This window comes from Hippocampus zosterae, chromosome 17 (genome assembly GCF_025434085.1).
Source record: "Hippocampus zosterae strain Florida chromosome 17, ASM2543408v3, whole genome shotgun sequence".
NCBI classification, from domain to species: domain Eukaryota; kingdom Metazoa; phylum Chordata; class Actinopteri; order Syngnathiformes; family Syngnathidae; genus Hippocampus; species Hippocampus zosterae.
The window spans coordinates 14,594,939-14,615,286 of record NC_067467.1 but is presented as its reverse complement, the minus strand read 5'-3'; the positions used below and the strand labels follow the sequence as shown (position 1 = coordinate 14,615,286).

The 20,348-nt window shown below is 47.2% G+C and overlaps 1 long non-coding RNA gene across 1 annotated transcript; it reads left to right on the top strand.

Moving 5' to 3' along the window:
* The first annotated feature begins 9,538 nt into the window (after nucleotides 1-9,538).
* LOC127590316 (uncharacterized) lies at nucleotides 9,539-12,274 on the top strand. Its single transcript, XR_007959599.1, has 2 exons — nucleotides 9,539-10,119; nucleotides 11,614-12,274. It is a non-coding gene; the product is annotated as an uncharacterized LOC127590316 (long non-coding RNA).
* Nucleotides 12,275-20,348: the final 8,074 nt, after the last annotated feature.

Genomic DNA, 20,348 nt, shown 5'->3' with positions numbered 1-20,348 from the left:
AAACTATTGTCCAATTTATTCTTAAAACCTTGTTTTCTCGCTTTACTTACCCCTCTGCGCAGTGCATTCGCCCTTTTTCTGTCACGTTGTGCCCGAAGCGATAGAATGATCGCTCCATGCACAACAAAATAAGGAAGAGGATCCCCGAAATAGCAGACACAGAAAGATGTTTGTCAAAGAACAAAAGGAGTCTTTAATAAGAACACAAAATAACCCGACAGGGAGAATAACAAAAAGCGCTGGTCAAAATAGGGACCAGGGATCAAATAAAGGGACAAGAGAAAACGCTTGCGGAAAACGGTAGCAGATTAGACAATAAATATAATTCTCACTCGCAAGAGGAACAACGACACGTAATAACAGCCACAAGGCTAAGAGGCAATGAATCAAATGCAAGTAGGAATAGGGCGAGAGAAATTTTGGCACGGCGTGGAATTCTCCGGCAGTGAGTAGACTGTCCAAATAGTCCAAATAAAGGCTGAGCAATTACTCCGCAATGGGTGACAGGTGTGTAAACGGTGGGCAGAAAGCCCGCCCCCTGCTGGCAACCCCGGGACGTGACAGTACCCCCCCCCCCCCTCAACGGACGCCTCCCGCGGACCACCTGGTTTGGACAGATGAGCAGCGTGGAAGTCGCGCAGAAGGGACGGATCAAGGATCCAGGAGCGGGGGACCCATTGCCGCTCCTCCGGCCCGTAGCCCTCACAGTCGACCAGATACTGGAACCCCCTGCCCCTGCGCCGAGAGTCCAGGATGGCTCGAACCGTGTACGCAGGGTCACCATCGACGACCCGCGGAGGAGGGGGCGGAGTGGGAGAAGGAGCCACTTCTCCCACTGGTTTGAGCAGGGAGACGTGGAATACGGGGTGAACCCTCATGGAGGCCGGTAGCCCGAGCTTAACCGCGACGGGGCTGATGACGGACTCGACCTCGAAAGGTCCGGTGAATCGGGGCCCCAGCTTCGCAGACGTGCCGGCCAGGCGAAGGTCCCTCGTCGCCAGCCATACCTTCTGTCCCACCACGTATGTAGGTGCCGGGCGCCGCCGACGATCCGCGATCTGCCGGTTCCGGGTCGCCGTGCGGGATAGTGCAGCCCGGGCCTCCTTCCACACGCGATGGGCCCGTTTGAGGTGGTGCTGCACCGAAGGGACCTCCACTTGTCCCTCCTGGGACGGGAACAGCGGCGGCTGGTACCCGTAGGCTGACATGAAGGGGGACCTACCAGTGGCCGAAGAGACAAGGGTGTTGTGCGCGTACTCCACCCAAGGTAAGTGGTCGGCCCAGGAGGAGGGACGGTGGAGACACACACAGCAGAGGGCCGCCCCCAGATCCTGGTTGGCACGTTCAGCCTGACCATTGGATTGGGGGTGATATCCCGAGGACAGACTTGCCGTGGCCCCGAGGGACCGGCAGAACCGCTTCCAGACGCATGACATGAACTGGGGCCCCCGGTCCGAGACAATGCCCATCGGGATGCCATGGAGACGGAAGACGTGCTTGACTAGGAGGTCGGCGGTCTCCAGCGCAGACGGCAACCTGGACAGAGGCACAAAATGGGCAGCCTTGGAAAATCGGTCCACGATCGTGAGGACGACGGTCCGCCCACGGGATGGAGGAAGACCCGTAACGATGTCCAGGGCGATGTGGGACCAAGGTCGAGGAGGGATGGGCAACGGCTGGAGCAGCCCCGCCGGGGGCCGATGTGAGGACTTGCCGCAAGCGCAGGAGGAGCAGGCATTGATGTAATCCACCACATCCTTCCGGAGCTCCGGTCACCAGAACCGCTGGGTAATGAGTTGCACAGTCCGGTTCACCCCAGGATGGCATGCCACCTTGGACTCGTGCCCCCACTGCAACACCTCCGAACGTAGCGGTGGGGGCACGAACAGCTTCCCCGTGGGACATTCCCCCGGGACTTGGACCCCATCCAGAGCTGCTTGGATCCGCTGCTCAATCTCCCATCTCAACGCCCCCACAATGCACTGAGCCGGGAGAATGGCCTCCGGAGTCCAGTCCCTTTCTGCGGGGTCGTGGAGACGGGAAAGGGCGTCGGGCTTGGTGTTTTTGGACCCTGGGGAGTAGGTGAGGATGAAGTCGAACAGGGTGAGGAACAGGGCCCACCGGGCCTGACGTGCGTTCAGTCGTTTGGCGGAGTGGAGGTATTCAAGATTTTTATGGTCTGTGTACACGGTGAAGGGCTCCTTCGCCCCCACAAGCCAGTGTCGCCATTCCAGTAAGGCGGCGACCACGGCCAACAGTTCTCGGTTGCCCACGTCGTAGTTCGATTCGGCAGCACTGAGTCGACGAGAGAAAAAGGCGCAGGGGTCACTTCTGGTCGACCGGGGAACGCTGGGACAGCACCGCCCCCACCCCCGAATCCGAGGCGTCCACCTCTACAACGAAAGGGAAATCAGGGTCAGGATGCTGCAATACGGGGGGACTGGTAAATGCCGCCTTCAGGGTTTTAAAGGCCGCGTCCGCAGCAGGGTCCCATCTGAAAGGGACTTTAATGGACGTCAATCGGGTTAACGGGAGCGCCTTTTGGCTGTAACCGCGAATGAAACGTCTATAAAAGTTGGCAAACCCCAAAAAGCGCTGTAATTCCTTCCGGGTAGTCGGAATCGGCCAGTTCGTTACAGCCTGCGTATTGATGGGGTCTGCTCTTAACTTGCCCTGCTCAATGATAAAACCCAGGAAAGAGATGACGGGTACATGGAATTCACATTTCTCTGCCTTGACGAAGAGCCGATTCTCTAATAGACGTTGCAACACCAGTCTGACATGTTGCTGGTGTTCATGTAGCGACCGGGAGAAAATTAAAATGTCATCAAGGTAGACGAAACAAAAAACGTTTAGCATGTCCCTTAACACCTCGTTGATAAGACTTTGGAATACGGCGGGAGCGTTTGTCAGCCCGAAAGGCATGACTAGATATTCAAAGTGACCAAGTGGAGTCTTAAAAGCTGTCTTCCATTCGTCCCCCTCCCGGATGCGGACCAAATGATAAGCACTGCGTAAATCCAGTTTCGAAAATATTGTGGCTGTTTGTAAAGGGGCGAAGGCGGAGTCCAACAATGGCAGCGGATACTTATTTTTTCCACACACTCGATAATCCACACACGGTCGCAGGGATTTGTCTTTCTTTCCCACAAAGAAAAACCCCGCACCTAACGGTGATCGCGATGGCCTAATTAGACCTGCAGCGAGCGAGCTGTTTATGTATTCCGTTAGCGCCTCGCGCTCGGGTTGGGACACCTGATACAGCCGTGAGGTTGGCAACGGAGCGCCCGCCTGCAGGTCTATGGCACAATCGAAGGGGCGGTGCGGGGGCAAAGAGCGTGCGCGATCCTCGCTGAATACCTTACGAAGGTCATGATAGCAATCTGGCACTCCGTCAAGGCAGATCTTTTCGGGGGGTTCGTCACTGGCACGTTCGTGCTCCCCTACGGCCGAACGTAAACAATGTTTATAACAGTACCGGCTCCAACTGTCTATTGCCGGGCGCTCCCAGGAAATCACGGGGTTGTGAGTCTTGAGCCAGGGCAAACCGAGAATAACCGGAGCGTTACGAGACCGCATTAAATAAAACCGTCGATGCTCGACGTGGTTACCGGATAGTTGGAGTTTTAGTGGTTCCGTTCTTTGCGTTACTACCGCCAGGAGGCGCCCATCGAGATCACAAACACTTCTTATCGACCAATTCCTCGATAAAACAACCCAAATCAGACGCGAGGTTGGTGTCCATCAAGCAATCATCAGCCCCCGAGTCTATCAAGGCCCTAACCCGCAGCGACCGGGACCCCCTCAAATATCTCTCCCTCGAGTTCCAGTCTTTTGGGGTGCCCCAGCCGGGAGTCGACTCGCCTAGGATCGGACGGCACTGCGCGGGGTCGTGACTCACAGTACTCGTTGAAAGAAGAGAATGGCGACTCCGGACGGCTGGGAGCAGCGTGAGGACTTTGTTGGACGCTGCCAGACACAGCCCGATCGTTGAATCGGCGCCTTCTCTCCTCTGATCCAACGTTCTTGCCACCCAGCTGCATCGGTTCCTCCGCGGTGGCCATATTCCGGGATCGAGGGTGGTCTCCGGGCCCTGCTGCCCGAAGCGCCCCACGGCGTTCATCGCGGAACATGGCATGCCGGAACGGGAACCGATCACCTCCACGCTCCCGGTCTCTCTCTCTAAGGCGGTTGTCCATCAGAAGGGAGAGCTCGATTAATTCTTCCAGGTCCGTACTGTGGTCGCGGGTCGCCAGTTCGTCTTTGAGCTGGGTGTTTAGCCCGCGACGAAACAGTCCACACAGCGCCCGATCATCGTAGCCACTGTGAAAAACGGCGGGCAGAAAGCCCGCCCCCGGCTGGCAACCCCGGGACGTGACATTTTCTCTCCTACTTACCACCAAACGGTATTTTAACCGTTTTCTTGCCTTCAGGCGTTCCGTCCATCTTACAGTTCACCATGTTTTTATCATACTCACCGTCCAATATACTCCCTTATGGACCGTGTGACGTCACGTAATTCTCCAATTGTAACAATGGAGCTGTCCCTAACTTGCCCTAAATATACAGCTGTTTACTCAGACCCCGATCTCCAGTCGTCAGTCCTACACTTTAACAGCATCCAGAATAATAAAAATTACCTGGACCTGCCTCAGCAATTAACCACTAATTTTTTAATTGTCTACGAACTCAGTATGGTCTTTGCTCGTCAGCTACTAGCCAAACCTACGACTCAGCGGTTCTACCTAATTCAAACCGCCTACTTGGTGACTCAATAACTGTGCCAATTCAGTTATCTACTACTCAGTGGCAAATTTTAGACGGTATATTGTTTTGAATATACCTCACACCAACTCTTCAATTCCTTTTTCCTGTACAGTACTTCATTTTCCATAGTCATATAAATCCCTTAAAACTCATTATCAATTTGGTATTTGCCACCTACAGAAATCCAATCACTGTACTTGGTTCAACACATTCAGGTTCAGAGCAGTTTGATTTGATCGGTCCTTATGGGACATAAGCCGAATCTTGACACTTTGCCCGTAATAACAGGAACAGGTGTGTCTTACCTGGTTATAGTGGAGCGCTCCTTGGTTACTGCCTGAGTCTGAAGGTCCTGAAACCGGTGTCAGTCTTTTTCCAGAGAGATCCTGTTCGTGATTTGTTGAGGAATGGGAACTGTCAATTTGCTCTTGGCCCTTCCTTGGTTACAGGTTCTTTTATCTCTCTATAAGGTGGAAGAAGACCCAACACCACGTAGTCTTTTCTTCAGTTTATCACAACGCAACACGAATCGATTCGGGCTCCTGTGAGTCTCAGATTTCATCAGGAAGCCCCGAGCAACTACAGTCACACGTACATATAGGCATAGTATGTTAATTATGTTAATTATGGGCGGGCAGTCCTTCCCCTTATGTAAAAATCTGAAACAAAGAAAGTCAAGCAAAGTTTGATCTTGGCATTTTGACAAAGCACAGCGAATATCTGCTGGTCCACAAATCTTGAGATTAGGTTTCCTCTTCGAAGGCACTTGACAGCCTTCAGGGACTTTTACGATGTGAGAGACGCAAAAGAAGACGGCCAGGGGACTGTTAATCACTCAAGGGGCAACTTCACCCTACACTCTTTGTTTTAACTACTTCAGCAGATGTTCAGGAGAGAAACTAGTGTCAATAGTTCTCACAGCAAGATGAAATTCATTAACAATGTTCTACTACTAGTTCTAGCGGAATAATTCCTTAACAGAGGTCTACACAAATGATGATCCAAACACTGCGTTTGAAGCATTTCAGTCAACCATAACCTCCTCATACGATAAACATTTCCCAGTAATTAAAGTCACCAGAAAGTTCAATGGACAAAGGCATAGAAAATGCATGTAAAAAGAAAAACAATCTATACAAATCGTTTCTAAAATCCTGAACTAATGAAGCTGAAACAAAATATAAGACTTATAAAAACAAATTAGTAAATATTATAAGAACTAGTAAGAGAGACCATTTTCATGCATTATTAGAGAAAAATAAAAGCAACACTCAAGAAATCTGGAAAATCTTAAATCATGTAATTAGAAATAACTCTAATAAAGTAGATTATCCGGAGTATTTTATGAAAGACAAAAATACCATTATTGAGGAAACGGCAGAAATAGCAAATGAATTTAATGAATATTTTGTTAATATCGGCAGTAACTTAGCAAAACAAATTCCCGATCCAATAAACTCTTTAGAAATAGATAAACACATAGAAAAAAAATCCTTCCACAAAGTTTCTTACTGCTGTGAATCAAAATGAAATATTAAATATTGTAAAAACATATCAAAGTAAAAAGTCAACCGACTGTTTTGATATTGATATGTCAATAGTAAAACATATTATAGAACTTGTAGTGCGACCCTTTACATATATATGCAACCTGTCATTTAAAGTCGGTATTTTTCCATCAAAAATGAAAACAGCTAAAGTTATTCCAATTTTTAAAAATGGTGAAAGACAATTCATAACAAATTATAGACCTATATCACAGTTACCACAATTTTCAAAAATATTAGAACAATTATTTTCTCGCAGACTCGATAACTTCATTGATAAACACATGCTATTAAGTGAAAATCAATATGGCTTCAGAGAAAAACGGACCACTTTATTGGCAGCAATGGAATTTGTGGAAGCAATAGCCACTAATATAGATAATAAAGAATACACGGTCGGGATTTTTCTAGATCTAAAAAAAGCTTTTGATACTATAGACCATGCTATATTATTGAAAAAATTAGAGAGATATGGTATCAGAGGCACAGCACATAAATGGATTGAAAGTTATTTAGAAAACAGATATCAGAATGTGCAGTTCAAAAACAAAAAATCCAACTTACTGAAGATTATCCATGGAGCGCCTCAGGGGTCAGTGATTGGACCAAAACTGTTCATTTTATATATTAATGATATCTGTAGTGTGTCAAAACAATTCAAATGCGTCCTTTTCGCTGATGACACAACCTTTTACTGCTCTGGAAAAAATATGAAACAACTCCTGAAAATTGTAGAAAACGAATTGACAAAATTAAAAAAATAGTTCGACAAAAACAAATTATCTTTAAATTTAACAAAAACTAAGCTCGTTGTTTTTGGCACAAGACCAATTAAAGATCAAATTAAAATAAAGATAAATTCAATTGAAATAGAACGAGTCTATGAATATAAGTTTCTTGGACTAGTAATAGATACCAAACTATCCTGGAAGCCACACATAGATAACATAAAAAGAAAAGTATCCAAAACTATCGGGATACTCCACAAAACGAAGGATGTGTTGAATAAGAGCTCCTTGTATACATTATATTACTCATTATTACTCCCATATCTGACCTACTGTGTAGAAATACGGGGAAAAGCCTGTAAAACGAACACACTCCCTGTTTTAAAATTACAAAAAAAAGCAATCAGAATAATCAACAGGTCGAAATATATAGAACCCACAAATCCAATATTCATCAAATTAAACACAATGAAATTCTACGACCTGGTTGACTACAAAATTACTCAATTAATGTATAAAGCACATAACAACCTCCTTTGCCTAAATATCCAGCAGTTTTTTGAAATTAGAGGGAGCTGGTATCATCCAAGGGGCACTAATCAATACAAAAAATCCAGAACAAGAACAAACATTAAGCAAAAGAATGTATCAGTAATTGGTGTCAATCTATGGAATAAGCTTGAAACGGATCTGAAAATGAGCAAATCGTTGGAGGAGTTCAAAAACAAATTCAAAAGATTAGTGCAAAATAACTACATGAATCTGAATTAAAATAGATAAATTTGATATACTTATAAAATATAGTAATATAACTGTTTGTTCTTGTTTAGGATTTTGATCAACTTAACAATTGTATTCAAGGAATGCTAATTATAATGAATATCAGAAAATTTAAATACAAAAGAAGAAAGAATAACTATATATATACAAACCAAAAGGTGTAGAAATAGAATAGCATAGTATACACAAGGGTAAAAATATTTAATGATATGTAGTTTTTCATTTCTTTGTTTTGAAAAATGAACAATTCAAGGGGTTCATAACAAGGGGTAGGACTAGATAAGTTATTTACTTCTTCCTACTCCTTTGAGCATATAACTGTGATGATGTGTGTTTTTTTCTCTTTTAACTATTTCTAATTTTCCTTTTATAATTTTGTTTGACCTTTGTCAACCTGTTATTGTGTGTACTATATATGCTCAATAAAACAAACAAACAAACAAACAAACCAGGAACTGATGTTTGGCTCCTCTGGTATCTCTACCAATGCCCTTCTGTGCTTCGCTCATGTATTACAATACAATACAATGCATGCTGATTTATATAGCGCTTTCACAACAGCGGCAGCTGTAACAAAGCGCTTAACAAAACAGTTAAAAGTAAAATAATAAACACAACACATAACATAAAACAAGGACAGTCGTGCAGTCCTAACCACTTTTCCGTCACACGCTTTGTTGTTTGAAGCAGTTTGAGATGAAAGAGGAGAGAATCAAAGTGTCCTTTAACCAGTGGATCAGAGACGTCATGCTCAAAATGTGCACACGTCGGCTACAAGCTAAGTTTCAAAGTCAACAAGAAGCTGTAGCATCCATTGACGAAAAAAGAGATTGGTTCACTTCTCCTGTCCCATGGAAATCCATTTCAATTCCAAGCGGCGACTCTTGGTTCCAAATATGCATCGGCGCTCTGCGCCAATGCTCCTCTCTCCTCATCCTCAACTTCAGCAGCCATCCATCCAGCCGCACCAATGCTGACTGTCCAACAACGCCGACATATCCACTGAACAAAACGGGGTCGTGAAAAATGCTGCCCATTACAGGCGCAAAAAACACAAGCGCCCCAGGTCTGTCCAGCACCGACAGTCAATGGCGCCGACATTCCTCCCAATCAAAACCTGTGCTGGTACAGGCGTGCTGCCGAGAAGGCACAACCACCAAGCACAGATACTTCTCCTTTGACGAATGTCGTGGCCAAAAAACGCTGAAAACAGTCCATATCAAGTCCACACGATGAAACAACAAACAACATGTGACAAAACAAAAGACAAAAACACCCAAAAAGAACAAAATATATATTATATATATATATATATATATATATATATATATATATATATATATATATATATATATATATAGGTTCCCCGCCCTACGGGCGGCTCATCAGCTAGTTCCTGCGGAAGGCTGGTAAGGTGGGCCTTCGGCCCACAAAAGTGTTGTGGCTTGGTTCAACTTTTTGTTCATCTTCATTGCTTATCGCGGAAATAAAGGGATGTTTAGCTCTACTAAATAACTAACAATTTCATTGCAATGCTTGTGGGTAGACAAAATTTTTTCGCTAAGATGCCCGCGCGATCGTAGTGAGCCACTGCCTGAGCGGCGCGCAGTGGCGGCGCGCAGTGGCGGCGCGCAGCGGCGCGGTGAAGTAGGTACGTTTTGAAAAGGGACAGACGGAAGACAGACCGCGTGCGGGACGACGCGCAATATATATATAGATATTCGATTGGCAACAATTTATCTGTTATTTTTAAAATCCCATAACATGCTTTTTTTTACACAAAAGCGGTAGCACACAACAATTCACAATTAATAAAAAAAAAAATTTAAATCTTATATTTACTTATAAATGAAGTTCATGCCTTGCACCTTCAGAACAAAAGCATCCGGAATATTTTGAATATTTCATCATTATACAGTGGTACCTCTACTTAAGAAATTAATTGGTTCTGGAAGAAATTTTCTCACTAGAAAAGATGAGTTTTCCATGTAATTGCCTTAATTTGTTCTTACCCCACCCAAAATTCAGACACATATGTTTTGCAAAGCATAAAAATGCATCAAAATATGAAACAAATACATGTTACAATTAGATTATCGCACAATAAATGAGAGTTGTGCATAATGTGAAAAACAAAGAATCGAGTAAAGAATAAAAATGATTGCGTCTTTGGTTTTTTTTGCCCTCTTTACTTCATGTTCTCTCTCAGAAGTGGGTTTTGCCTGGCGTTTTGTAAAGAACTGATCCAAGGACGTTTGCTTATGTCTGTTTTTAACAGTCCTTCAAAAATGTCCAAGGTAAATATCAGCACAGTGAGAGATCGCACGACAGGTGAACACATTTCTGTGTGATTCAAATTTATATAAAACTCGGAACACCCCATTGCCAGAGGGGTGAATGACAAAGATGCTGTGTCGACACATTCTAACTGCACAAATAAATAAATTCGGTAGAGGTCCTTCTTAGCCAATGGGATGCCAGGAAAATGCTCTGTAATAGCCAATGGCAGAGCAGCTATACATATGTTGCGTTGAGGAAACTCTGAGCTGCGATTAGCTGCCCGTACTGTATTTTTTACCTTTCATGTCTTGAAATTTCTTTCCTAACAAGAGGCAATATTTTCCTTTTGAGACGTTTCGTAACTTCAACATTTCGTATGAAAAGACGTTCGTAAGTCGAGGTACCACTGTGTTCCTTCAGTTTTAAAAGTCTCTCAGATTCATTGAAGATCATTGCTCGTGGAGAAAGCCGTCTTTGATCAGTTCTGTTTTGAGTCTTCTCAATGCTGAGAATGACCGCTCCACTGACGCTATGGTAGCACGAGCTGGAACTTTGTTGCCTCTGAAACAGTTTGAAGAGATACTTTCGAGCTGAAAAGCTGAGAAGCTCTCCAGGATTTTTACATTCATCCCTCATAGTTTGTGAGCTACATAACTCAGGAAGATCTGCCTTAAGTTTCACAAAATCTAAATATTTGGCAGATTTCGAAAGGCTCTGCAGTTTCATGTCATCAAAATATTTTGACATTTCACTGAATTTTGAATAATCCATCAAACCAAGGAAAGCCAGCTCACCAAAACGATAAAACCTGTCCTTCAGTGTACAGCTTATGTTGTCCAGAATGTTCCAGAAAACAAGTTTGTCTGTCAAGTTAAGTGCGCTGCATCCATTCTCTTATCAGCCACAGAAACTATCAAACTCTTCTGTCATGTGCTCGAGAGCAGCAAGTGTTGTGGATGTACGTGCAAGACAATATTCAATGTCCATCACTTTGTTTTCATGCACTTTAAACGTGCATTAGTTCAATTGAAAATGTCCTCATGTATGTCATAAGGAGGAAGCAGGTTGCTGCTTTTGACAACCATCATCAGCGATTCATTATCCCAATTATAAGGATTTTCTACGATATGAAACAAAGTGCGCAAATCATTTTGGTGCATGCTTGTAACCACACAGATAATCTTTTCGTGAGTACCATTTGGTTTGAAAAGAGCGGAACTGCTGTCGTGAAGACTGAATCAAACCGTTTAGGTCCAGCGTTGGTCTTCCTTTATTTTTTATCGCCTGCTTTGATCTGACGTGATTTTTATTCACACTGAAGGGATTTTCATTCACAGTATAGGCTTTCATAGTGTGGTTTTTCACATAGTCACAAAATACTTTTGTTTCAGTGCTGCCTTTCATTGTTATAGATGATTTGGGTGAAGGTTTGGAATGAGTGACTGCAAATAATGATGTTTTTCTGAGTGTAAATGAGAGACTGTTTGCATTTGGGTGTGATTGACGAAGAGGGGGTGCCAAGGTGCCACAAGCAAGGGGGAACGGCGGCCGCAGCCCTGGACTGGAGATCACAATCCGCACTTAAAAAGGCCCTCACACCAGGACAGCCACTTCCAACAACAAAAGACGGCCAAATGTGGAAGACTATATCCACATCAAAGGACGATTCACCATTCACACTTAATCTGACAGATGACGTTGATAACATCAGGACTGTCCCCGCAGACCACTTGTCTATGCCTGAACACACACACACACACACACACACACACAAACACACACACACACACCCGTTTTGGGGAATTGTATTAAAGGTGGGTCAAGGGAAAGGCGTCTTTGTCACTGCCCCGCTACCCTCGCGGTCAGGAGAAGTTGATGACCCAGAGCTCTGTTTAGAATACTGTAATTGGCTTAATCTCTGCTGTATTAGACTATTTGATAAGGATTAAATACTTTTCCGTGGTTCTGACTCGAAAGACGTGTGCATGTGGTCATTCCTGAGCCCAACAATGAGCACCCCGGAATTCCACCAAGGCATTTGATTATTGGTCAAATAGTGTGGTGGAAATTCCGCCTTCAGATCTAATGTCCAGTTTAGAAAATTGTTTGACTTTGAAAATGTAATCCACTATTTTATAGTAAGGGCAGGTGAGCAGGCAGAAAAAAGAATGATGGGTGGCTGTACTTGACTCGCTGTCATTCTGTTTGTTAGGATCCCCATTAGCTGAGCCCTTAGGCACTGCTAGTCTTCCTGGGCTCCTCTTAAATTTATAAATTTAATTTTATAAAATACATTTAAAAACATTTGTTTAGAAAGAAAATACAAAAGCCTCATACACACACTCCAGGTACACGTACTCAAGTGTCTATTTTTCTGAAAACTTGTAATTGTTACTCCCGGCATTTGAATACATATGTGTACATTCTACTCCTTCCATCCATCCATTTTCCGAACCGCTTGATCCTCACTAGGGTCGCGGGGGGTGCTGGAGCCTATCCCAGCCGTCTTCGGGCAGTAGGCGGGGGACACCCTGAATCGGTTGCCAGCCAATCACAGGGCACACAGACGAACAACCATCCACGCTCACACTCACATCGAGGGACAATTTAGAGTGTTCAATCAGCCTGCCATGCATGTTTTGGCAATGTGGTAGAAAACCGGAGCACCTGGAGAAAACCCACGCAGGCCCGGGGAGAACATGCAAACTCCACACAGGGAGGCCGGAGCTGGAATCGAACCCGGTACCTCTGCACTGTGAAGCCGACGTGCTAACCACTGGACGACCGAGTCGCCCACCATTCTACTCCTTATTTTTGTAAAAATAACCTTGTCACTTCTTTGTTGCAAATAAAAAGAGACCAAATCAACCATGGTTTGCATTTGGATTTAATATTATGATAATATCATGGGGTCTTAGAAGATATGTTGAGCAGATATTCCCAAACATGTTTAATTTTTTAACCATTTTTTACATGTGTGGACATGACGTTTTTGGTTGTCACGACTACAATGTTAAATTTTGGAGTACAAGGGCCTGGCGTCCACTTACGAGGACGTTACACTACCCTCTTGTGGTGGAAGAAGAGTGTAACAAGCACATGGAAAAAAAACTCAATGGCAGACAGCAGACTCAAACTTTCAGACGGCTCCTCTCGATCCAAAAGTCGACCAGGTAAAAAAACAAAACACATTTCATGTGTTCAATATATGTTGTGGAAGTTGAATTTTGCAAAAGTAAGAACATTTGACGATTTACCATGCTGCTAAACTTGATGTACACATATGTGGACAGAGGGAGTTAGTTTTGTTGGTTAGTTGAACATGTCCACAAATGTGGACAGCGGGAGCAGGTTTAGAATTCGCATTTTGGGACAATTTTGTTCGAAAACATCATCTTATACAGTCCAAACAAATATGTCATGTTTTATAAATAGCTCTATGTAGATTCTTTTTGGTTTGAAACAAAATGTTTTGTTTTTCCTAGTGCGTTATTCTCTGCAGCAAGCAATGCAAATGCTGGGGTTAATTGGTGGAGACAACTCCAACGTGGAGGATTTATCAGACATCGATGATCCTGTGGGAGATGCTGAATATCAACCTCCTCCAACCAGCAGTGAGGAAGACAGTAGTGGGTGTGAGGACCCCGTGCCACAGCCCTGTCAGGGCACGCAAACGTTCGCGTAAGGAATACGAGGGATATGGGTCAGATCGTGACATTGCCACATCACGCACCCCCAGGCGTCGCTCTCAGACACCGCAGGAAGAGGCTGATGTCTCAGGCAATGTCTCTGAAGATACACCACCCAGACCCAGCCATGAAGAACAGTCCAACAAAGGGCGTGGAATGCGGTGGAAGGCTTCTACATTTACCCCACATCAAGCTCCGTTTGACCACGAGGAGGAAACTGCTCATGACAGAGAAGACTGGTTACACTGGACTATGTACAACAGTATATTGACGAAGATTTGATAAAAATCATTGCAGATTGCTCAAATGCTACATCACTGTCTAGAGGTGGAGATCCACTCAGCACAACAGTTGATGAAATTTTCCCTTTTTTTTGGTGCCTGCATTTTGATGTCTTGTGTCCCATATCCTGCAATCAGAATGTACTGGTCTAGATCCTTGAGATTCCCTGCCATCACTGAAAAGTTCACACGTGACAGATTCTTCCTACTGAGGAGGTCACTCAAAGTGCTCATTGATGAGGATATTCCAGAAGATCTGAAAGAGTGTGACAAGTTCTGGAAGGTGAGGCCTTTTCTCAACCGCATTCTGAAAGGCTCTGCATCCGAATACAAAGGTGTACTTGTGATCGACACTTTGAATGGCACACCAAAGAAGGACATCATGCGGTTCCTTCAATTTCGCATGGAAGTGGCCATGACCTTCTTGGGTGAGAGAAACAACGACAACACTGACTTTTCAGAGCAAGAAGATGACACGGAGGTTTCAGTCAAAGGGAAACCGCGTGCAGTGCAGGCAGTGCCTCATATCTCATTCCGCAGGAAGGCGAATGCACATCTGCCAGAAGTGGTCCAATTTAAGAACACATCACGATGCAGGAAAACTCGCGTGCAGTGTGTTACATGTGAGTATTCCTTTGCTTACAGGCAGATCGCAACTGTTACTCTGCCTTTCATACATAGGCATGAAGACAAGTCGTTGCTTTGAAGTTTTTTTTTACATCTGTCCTCCTGCAACTGTTAGCAGCACTTAATAGACTTGCGTAAAGGGCCACAAGTTGTGGCTTTGAAGTTTGTTTGTGCACTTGGAAAAAATGCTGCTGTGTTCAGGAAACAAATAAAGTTTCGGATATCATTACTCAATTGTGACGTTATTGTGTTCACTCAAATTTAAGACGAATGTCCACATATGAGGACATCATTTTTCTCAGAAACTACATCATGTAAAAAGATAATTCTTTGTTTTTACACTCATCAGGTCCCAATTAGCCTAAATATCAAACAGAAAATAAAAATGCACGCCTTGCAAGAGTTTGGGCCTTAGGAGGTTAAATGTTGAACATGTTCAAAACGTCTTTGCCACAACCCTGGCGAAAAAAAGCCTGCATGCACTGACCAGTGCGATAAGAGAGCTGTTTGACATTAGCGATGGGAATTCCGGCTCATTTTAGAGAGGGCTCTTTTGGATCGGCTCCCTAAAAAGAGCTCTTTCGGCTCTCAAATGGCTCCTCAGTTTTTTTGTTGCTTAAATTAATTTAATACCAAAAATAACGTAATATTATTGTCACGTTCCGTGACTGCCAGCAGGTGGCGGGTTTTTCCCTCTGCCTACTGCACACCTGTTCTTAATTCGAGGGTGATTATCAGGCCTTTATCAAGTGGCTCTGGCAGCTCATTCTCTGCCGGAGAATTCCACGCCGTGCCATATTCTCTCGTGCTCTATTTCGCTATTCGTTATTGACTCGTTGCCTTCTTGCCTTACGGCCGTTACTCTTGTGATTTCGCGTTTAGACTCTAACAATTGTACTTATCGTATTTTCGCCAATTCAGGCCCTCCTCGTGTTTTGTTTTCCGCGAGTGTTTTCAGTTGTTTTTTCCTTCTTTGTTATTCCTGGTCCTTATTTGATCAGCGTTTTTTGTTACCGTTTTTCCCTGTCGGGCTCTTTCTGTTTTTTGTCATTAAAGACACCTTTTGTTTGACAAGATTTTTTCGTTGTCTGCTTTCCGGGGATCCAACCCTTTACTTCCTTGTTCTGCACGGAGCGATCCGTTATCGCTTCGGGCAGAACGTGACAGAATTCCCCGGCCAACATGGATCCCGCAGATATCGAGAAAATATTGTCCGCTCTTACCCGACAAGAGCAACAGATGAGTCAGCAGGGCCAAGCCATTTCGGAACTCCGAGGCGCGGTCTCCATGCTGGCTCATCGGTTCGACGAATTCGAACCTCGTTTAGTGCGGGTGGAGGAACGGAGACCCCCTCCCTCCGGGGCCCGTCCGACCACCCCGGAAGCGCCCCTCTCACATACCACTATGTCGAGGGAGCCATCGCTTCCACACCCCCCTCGTTACGGGGGTGAGCATGGGCAGTGTGGACACTTCCTTCACCAGTGCTCACTCATATTCGACCAACAGCCGTCTGCCTACGCTAATGATGCCGCCAAAGTGGCCTATGTGATGAGTTTGTTGACAGGTCCGGCGGCGTCATGGGCGATTGCGACCAGCGACGCCAAGCCGAATCTCCGATCGTCGTTCCCTGAGTTCGTGACAGCACTTCGCCGGGTGTTCCACCATCCCGTGCGGGGCCGAGAGGCAGAGGGTCGGCTACTCGCCCTCCACCAGGGAGAACGATCGGTCGCGGACTACTCCATCGAGTTCCGGATTCTGGCAGCACAAAGCGGATACGCCGATCGAGCACTGTGCGGACTGTTTCGCCGTGGCCTGAACACGCAACTCAAGGACGAGCTGGCTACCCGCGACCACAGCACCGACCTGGAGGAGCTGATCGACCTCGCCCTCCTCATGGACAATCGCCTGAGGGAGCGAAGCCGGGAGCGTGGAGTACTCAGGCCTGCAAGGCTCGGTGACCACTCCCGAGTCCGGGAGACAGCACCCACGGAGAAACCGATGCAACTGGGAGGTAAAGACGTTGGTATGGAGGGAAGAAGTCGTCGTCTCCGCGATCGGGCGACGAATGACAGCGTGCCACCATCTCCTCACGCCACTACCAGCTATCCAGGATCGTCATTTCACGCCCACCCCGAGTACTGTGAGTCACGATCCCGGGCGTCACCCCCCGAGTCTAACCATATCGACATGCGACCGGGACACCCCAACAGACTGGAGCTCGATGGGGAGATATTTGGTGGGTCCCGGTCGAGGCGGGTTCGGGCCCTGGTAGACTCAGGGGCGGATGACTGCCTGATGGACACTGATCTCGCATCCGAACTGGGTTGTTTTCTGGAGGAACTAATCGATAGGAAGCGGGTTCGTGATCTCGATGGGCGTCTCCTGGCAGTCGTCAAACATAGAACAGAGCCATTGAAGCTCCAACTTTCCGGTAACCATGTCGAGCACCGTCGCTTCCTCGTAATGCGGTCCCGTAACGCTCCTATCATCCTCGGTTTACCCTGGCTCAAGGTACACAACCCCGTAATTTCCTGGGCGCGCCCAGCCATAGATAGTTGGAGCCCATACTGTTATCAACACTGCTTACAGTCAGCCGTCGGGGGGTACGATCGTGTCACACCCCCCGAGGAGATCTGCCTTGACGGAGTGCCGGATTGCTATCGGGACCTCAAGGAGGTCTTCAGCGAGGATCGCGCGCGTTCTTTGCCCCCACACCGCCCCTACGATTGCGCTAAAGACCTGCAGCCGGGCGCTCCGTTGCCGACCTCGCGGCTGTATCAGGTGTCCCAGCCTGAGCGCGAGGCGTTGACGGAGTATATCAACAGCTCGCTCGCTGCAGGTCTCATTAGACCATCACGTTCACCGTTAGGGGCGGGTTTTTTCTTCGTGGGTAAAAAGGACAAAACCCTGCGACCCTGCGTCGACTACCGTGGGTTAAACGACATAACCATAAAGAATAGATACCCACTACCTTTGTTGGATTCCGCCTTTGCCCCACTGCAATCCGCCACAGTCTTCTCAAAACTAGATTTGCGCAGCGCTTACCACTTGGTCCGTATCAGAGAGGGTGACGAATGGAAGACCGCTTTTAAGACCCCTCTGGGCCATTTCGAGTATTTGGTGATGCCTTTCGGGCTTACTAACGCTCCTGCCGTATTCCAAAACCTCATCAACGACGTTTTAAGGGACATGATAAACATTTTCTGTTTCGTTTATCTGGACGATATTTTGATTTTCTCCCGGTCATTACAAGAGCACCAACAACATGTTAGGCTGGTGCTAAAGCGTCTATTAGAAAACCGGCTCTTCGTCAAGGCAGAAAAGTGTGAATTCCATGTCCCCGTCATCTCCTTCCTGGGGTTTATTATTGAACGGGGCAGGTTGCGAGCAGACCCCATTAAGACGCAGGCAGTCAAAGACTGGCCGGTTCCTACTAACCGCAAGGAACTGCAGCGCTTTTTGGGGTTTGCAAATTTCTATAGACGGTTTATTCGCGGTTATAGTCAAAAGGCGCTTCCCTTAATCCGCCTTACTTCTATTAAGACCCCATTTAAGTGGGACCCTACCGCGGATGCTGCATTCGGAAACTTGAAGGCAGCGTTTACCAGTCCCCCCGCACTTCAACATCCTGACCCCGATCTTCCCTTTATTTTAGAGGTGGACGCCTCGGATTCAGGGGTGGGGGCGGTGCTGTCCCAACGCTCTCCGGTCGACCAGAAGCTGCACCCCTGCGCCTTCTTCTCCCGTCGACTCACAGCGGCCGAAGCCAATTACGACGTGGGCAACCGTGAGCTGTTGGCTGTTGTCTCCGCCTTGCAAGAGTGGAGACACTGGCTCGAGGGGGCAAAGGAACAGTTCACGGTCTACACTGACCATAAGAACCTCGCTTACCTCCAAACCGCAAAAAGACTAAACTCCCGTCAGGCCCGGTGGGCCTTGTTCCTCACCAGGTTCAATTTCATTCTCACATACTCCCCCGGGTCGAAGAACACCAAGCCCGACGCCCTTTCCCGTCTCCACGACCCCACGGGAGGGGATTGCTCCAACCGTTGCCCATTCCGCCTCGTCCTTGGTCCCACATCGCTTTGGACTTCATTACGGGCCTTCCCCCCTCCCGGGGTCGAACGGTCGTGCTCACGATCGTGGACCGCTTCTCCAAAGCGGCTCATTTTGTGCCCTTGTCCAGGTTGCCGTCGGCGCTGGAGACCGCCGACCTCCTGGTTAAACATGTTTTCCGCCTCCACGGCATTCCTACTGACATTGTGTCGGATCGGGGGCCCCAGTGTGTGTCTCGCGTCTGGAAGCGGTTCTGCCGGTCCCTCGGAGCTACTGCCAGCCTGACCTCCGGCTACCACCCCCAGTCCAACGGACAGGCGGAGCGCGCCAACCAGGATCTGGGGGCGGCCCTCCGCTGTGTGTGCCTCCACCGTCCCGCATCATGGGTCGACCACTTACCATGGGTGGAGTATGCACACAACACCCTCGTCTCCTCCGCAACTGGCCGATCACCGTTCATGACAGCTTACGGCTACCAGCCGCCACTGTTTCCATCACAGGAGGGGCAGGTGGAGGTCCCTTCCGTTCAGCACCACCTTAAGCGGGCCCATCACATGTGGAGAGAGGCCCGGGCTGCGTTGTCCCGCACTGCGACCCGGAACCGGCAGATCGCAGATCGTCGTCGGCGCCCTCCTATGTGGTGGGACAAAGGGTTTGGCTGGCTACGAGGGATCTTCGCCTGGCCGGCACGTCGGCGAAGCTCGGACCCCGATTCACTGGACCATTCGAGGTCGAGGCCGTCATCAGTCCAGCTGCAGTCAGGCTCCGGCTGCCACCCACCATGAAGGTTCACCCCGTCTTCCACGTCTCCCTACTCAAACCCGTGTCTTCCAGTGACTTGGCTCCTTCTCCCACGCCGCCTCCACCTCCGCGGGTGGTCGATGGCGGTCCAGTGTACACAGTGCGTGCCATCCTGGACTCTCGGCGCAGGGGCAGGGGTTTCCAGTACCTGGTCGACTGGGAGGGCTACGGGCCGGAGGAGCGGCAATGGGTGCCTCGCTCCTGGATCCTTGATCCGTCCCTTCTGCGCGACTTCCACACCTCTCATCCATCCAAACCGGGGGGTCCGCCGGGAGGCGTCCGTTGAGGGGGGGGTACTGTCACGTTCCGTGACTGCCAGCAGGTGGCGGGTTTTTCCCTCTGCCTACTGCACACCTGTTCTTAATTCGAGGGTGATTATCAGGCCTTTATCAAGTGGCTCTGGCAGCTCATTCTCTGCCGGAGAATTCCACGCCGTGCCATATTCTCTCGTGCTCTATTTCGCTATTCGTTATTGACTCGTTGCCTTCTTGCCTTACGGCCGTTACTCTTGTGATTTCGCGTTTAGACTCTAACAATTGTACTTATCGTATTTTCGCCAATTCAGGCCCTCCTCGTGTTTTGTTTTCCGCGAGCGTTTTCAGTTGTTTTTTCCTTCTTTGTTATTCCTGGTCCTTATTTGATCAGCGTTTTTTGTTACCGTTTTTCCCTGTCGGGCTCTTTCTGTTTTTTGTCATTAAAGACACCTTTTGTTTTACAAGATTTTTTCGTTGTCTGCTTTCCGGGGATCCAACCCTTTACTTCCTTGTTCTGCACGGAGCGATCCGTTATCGC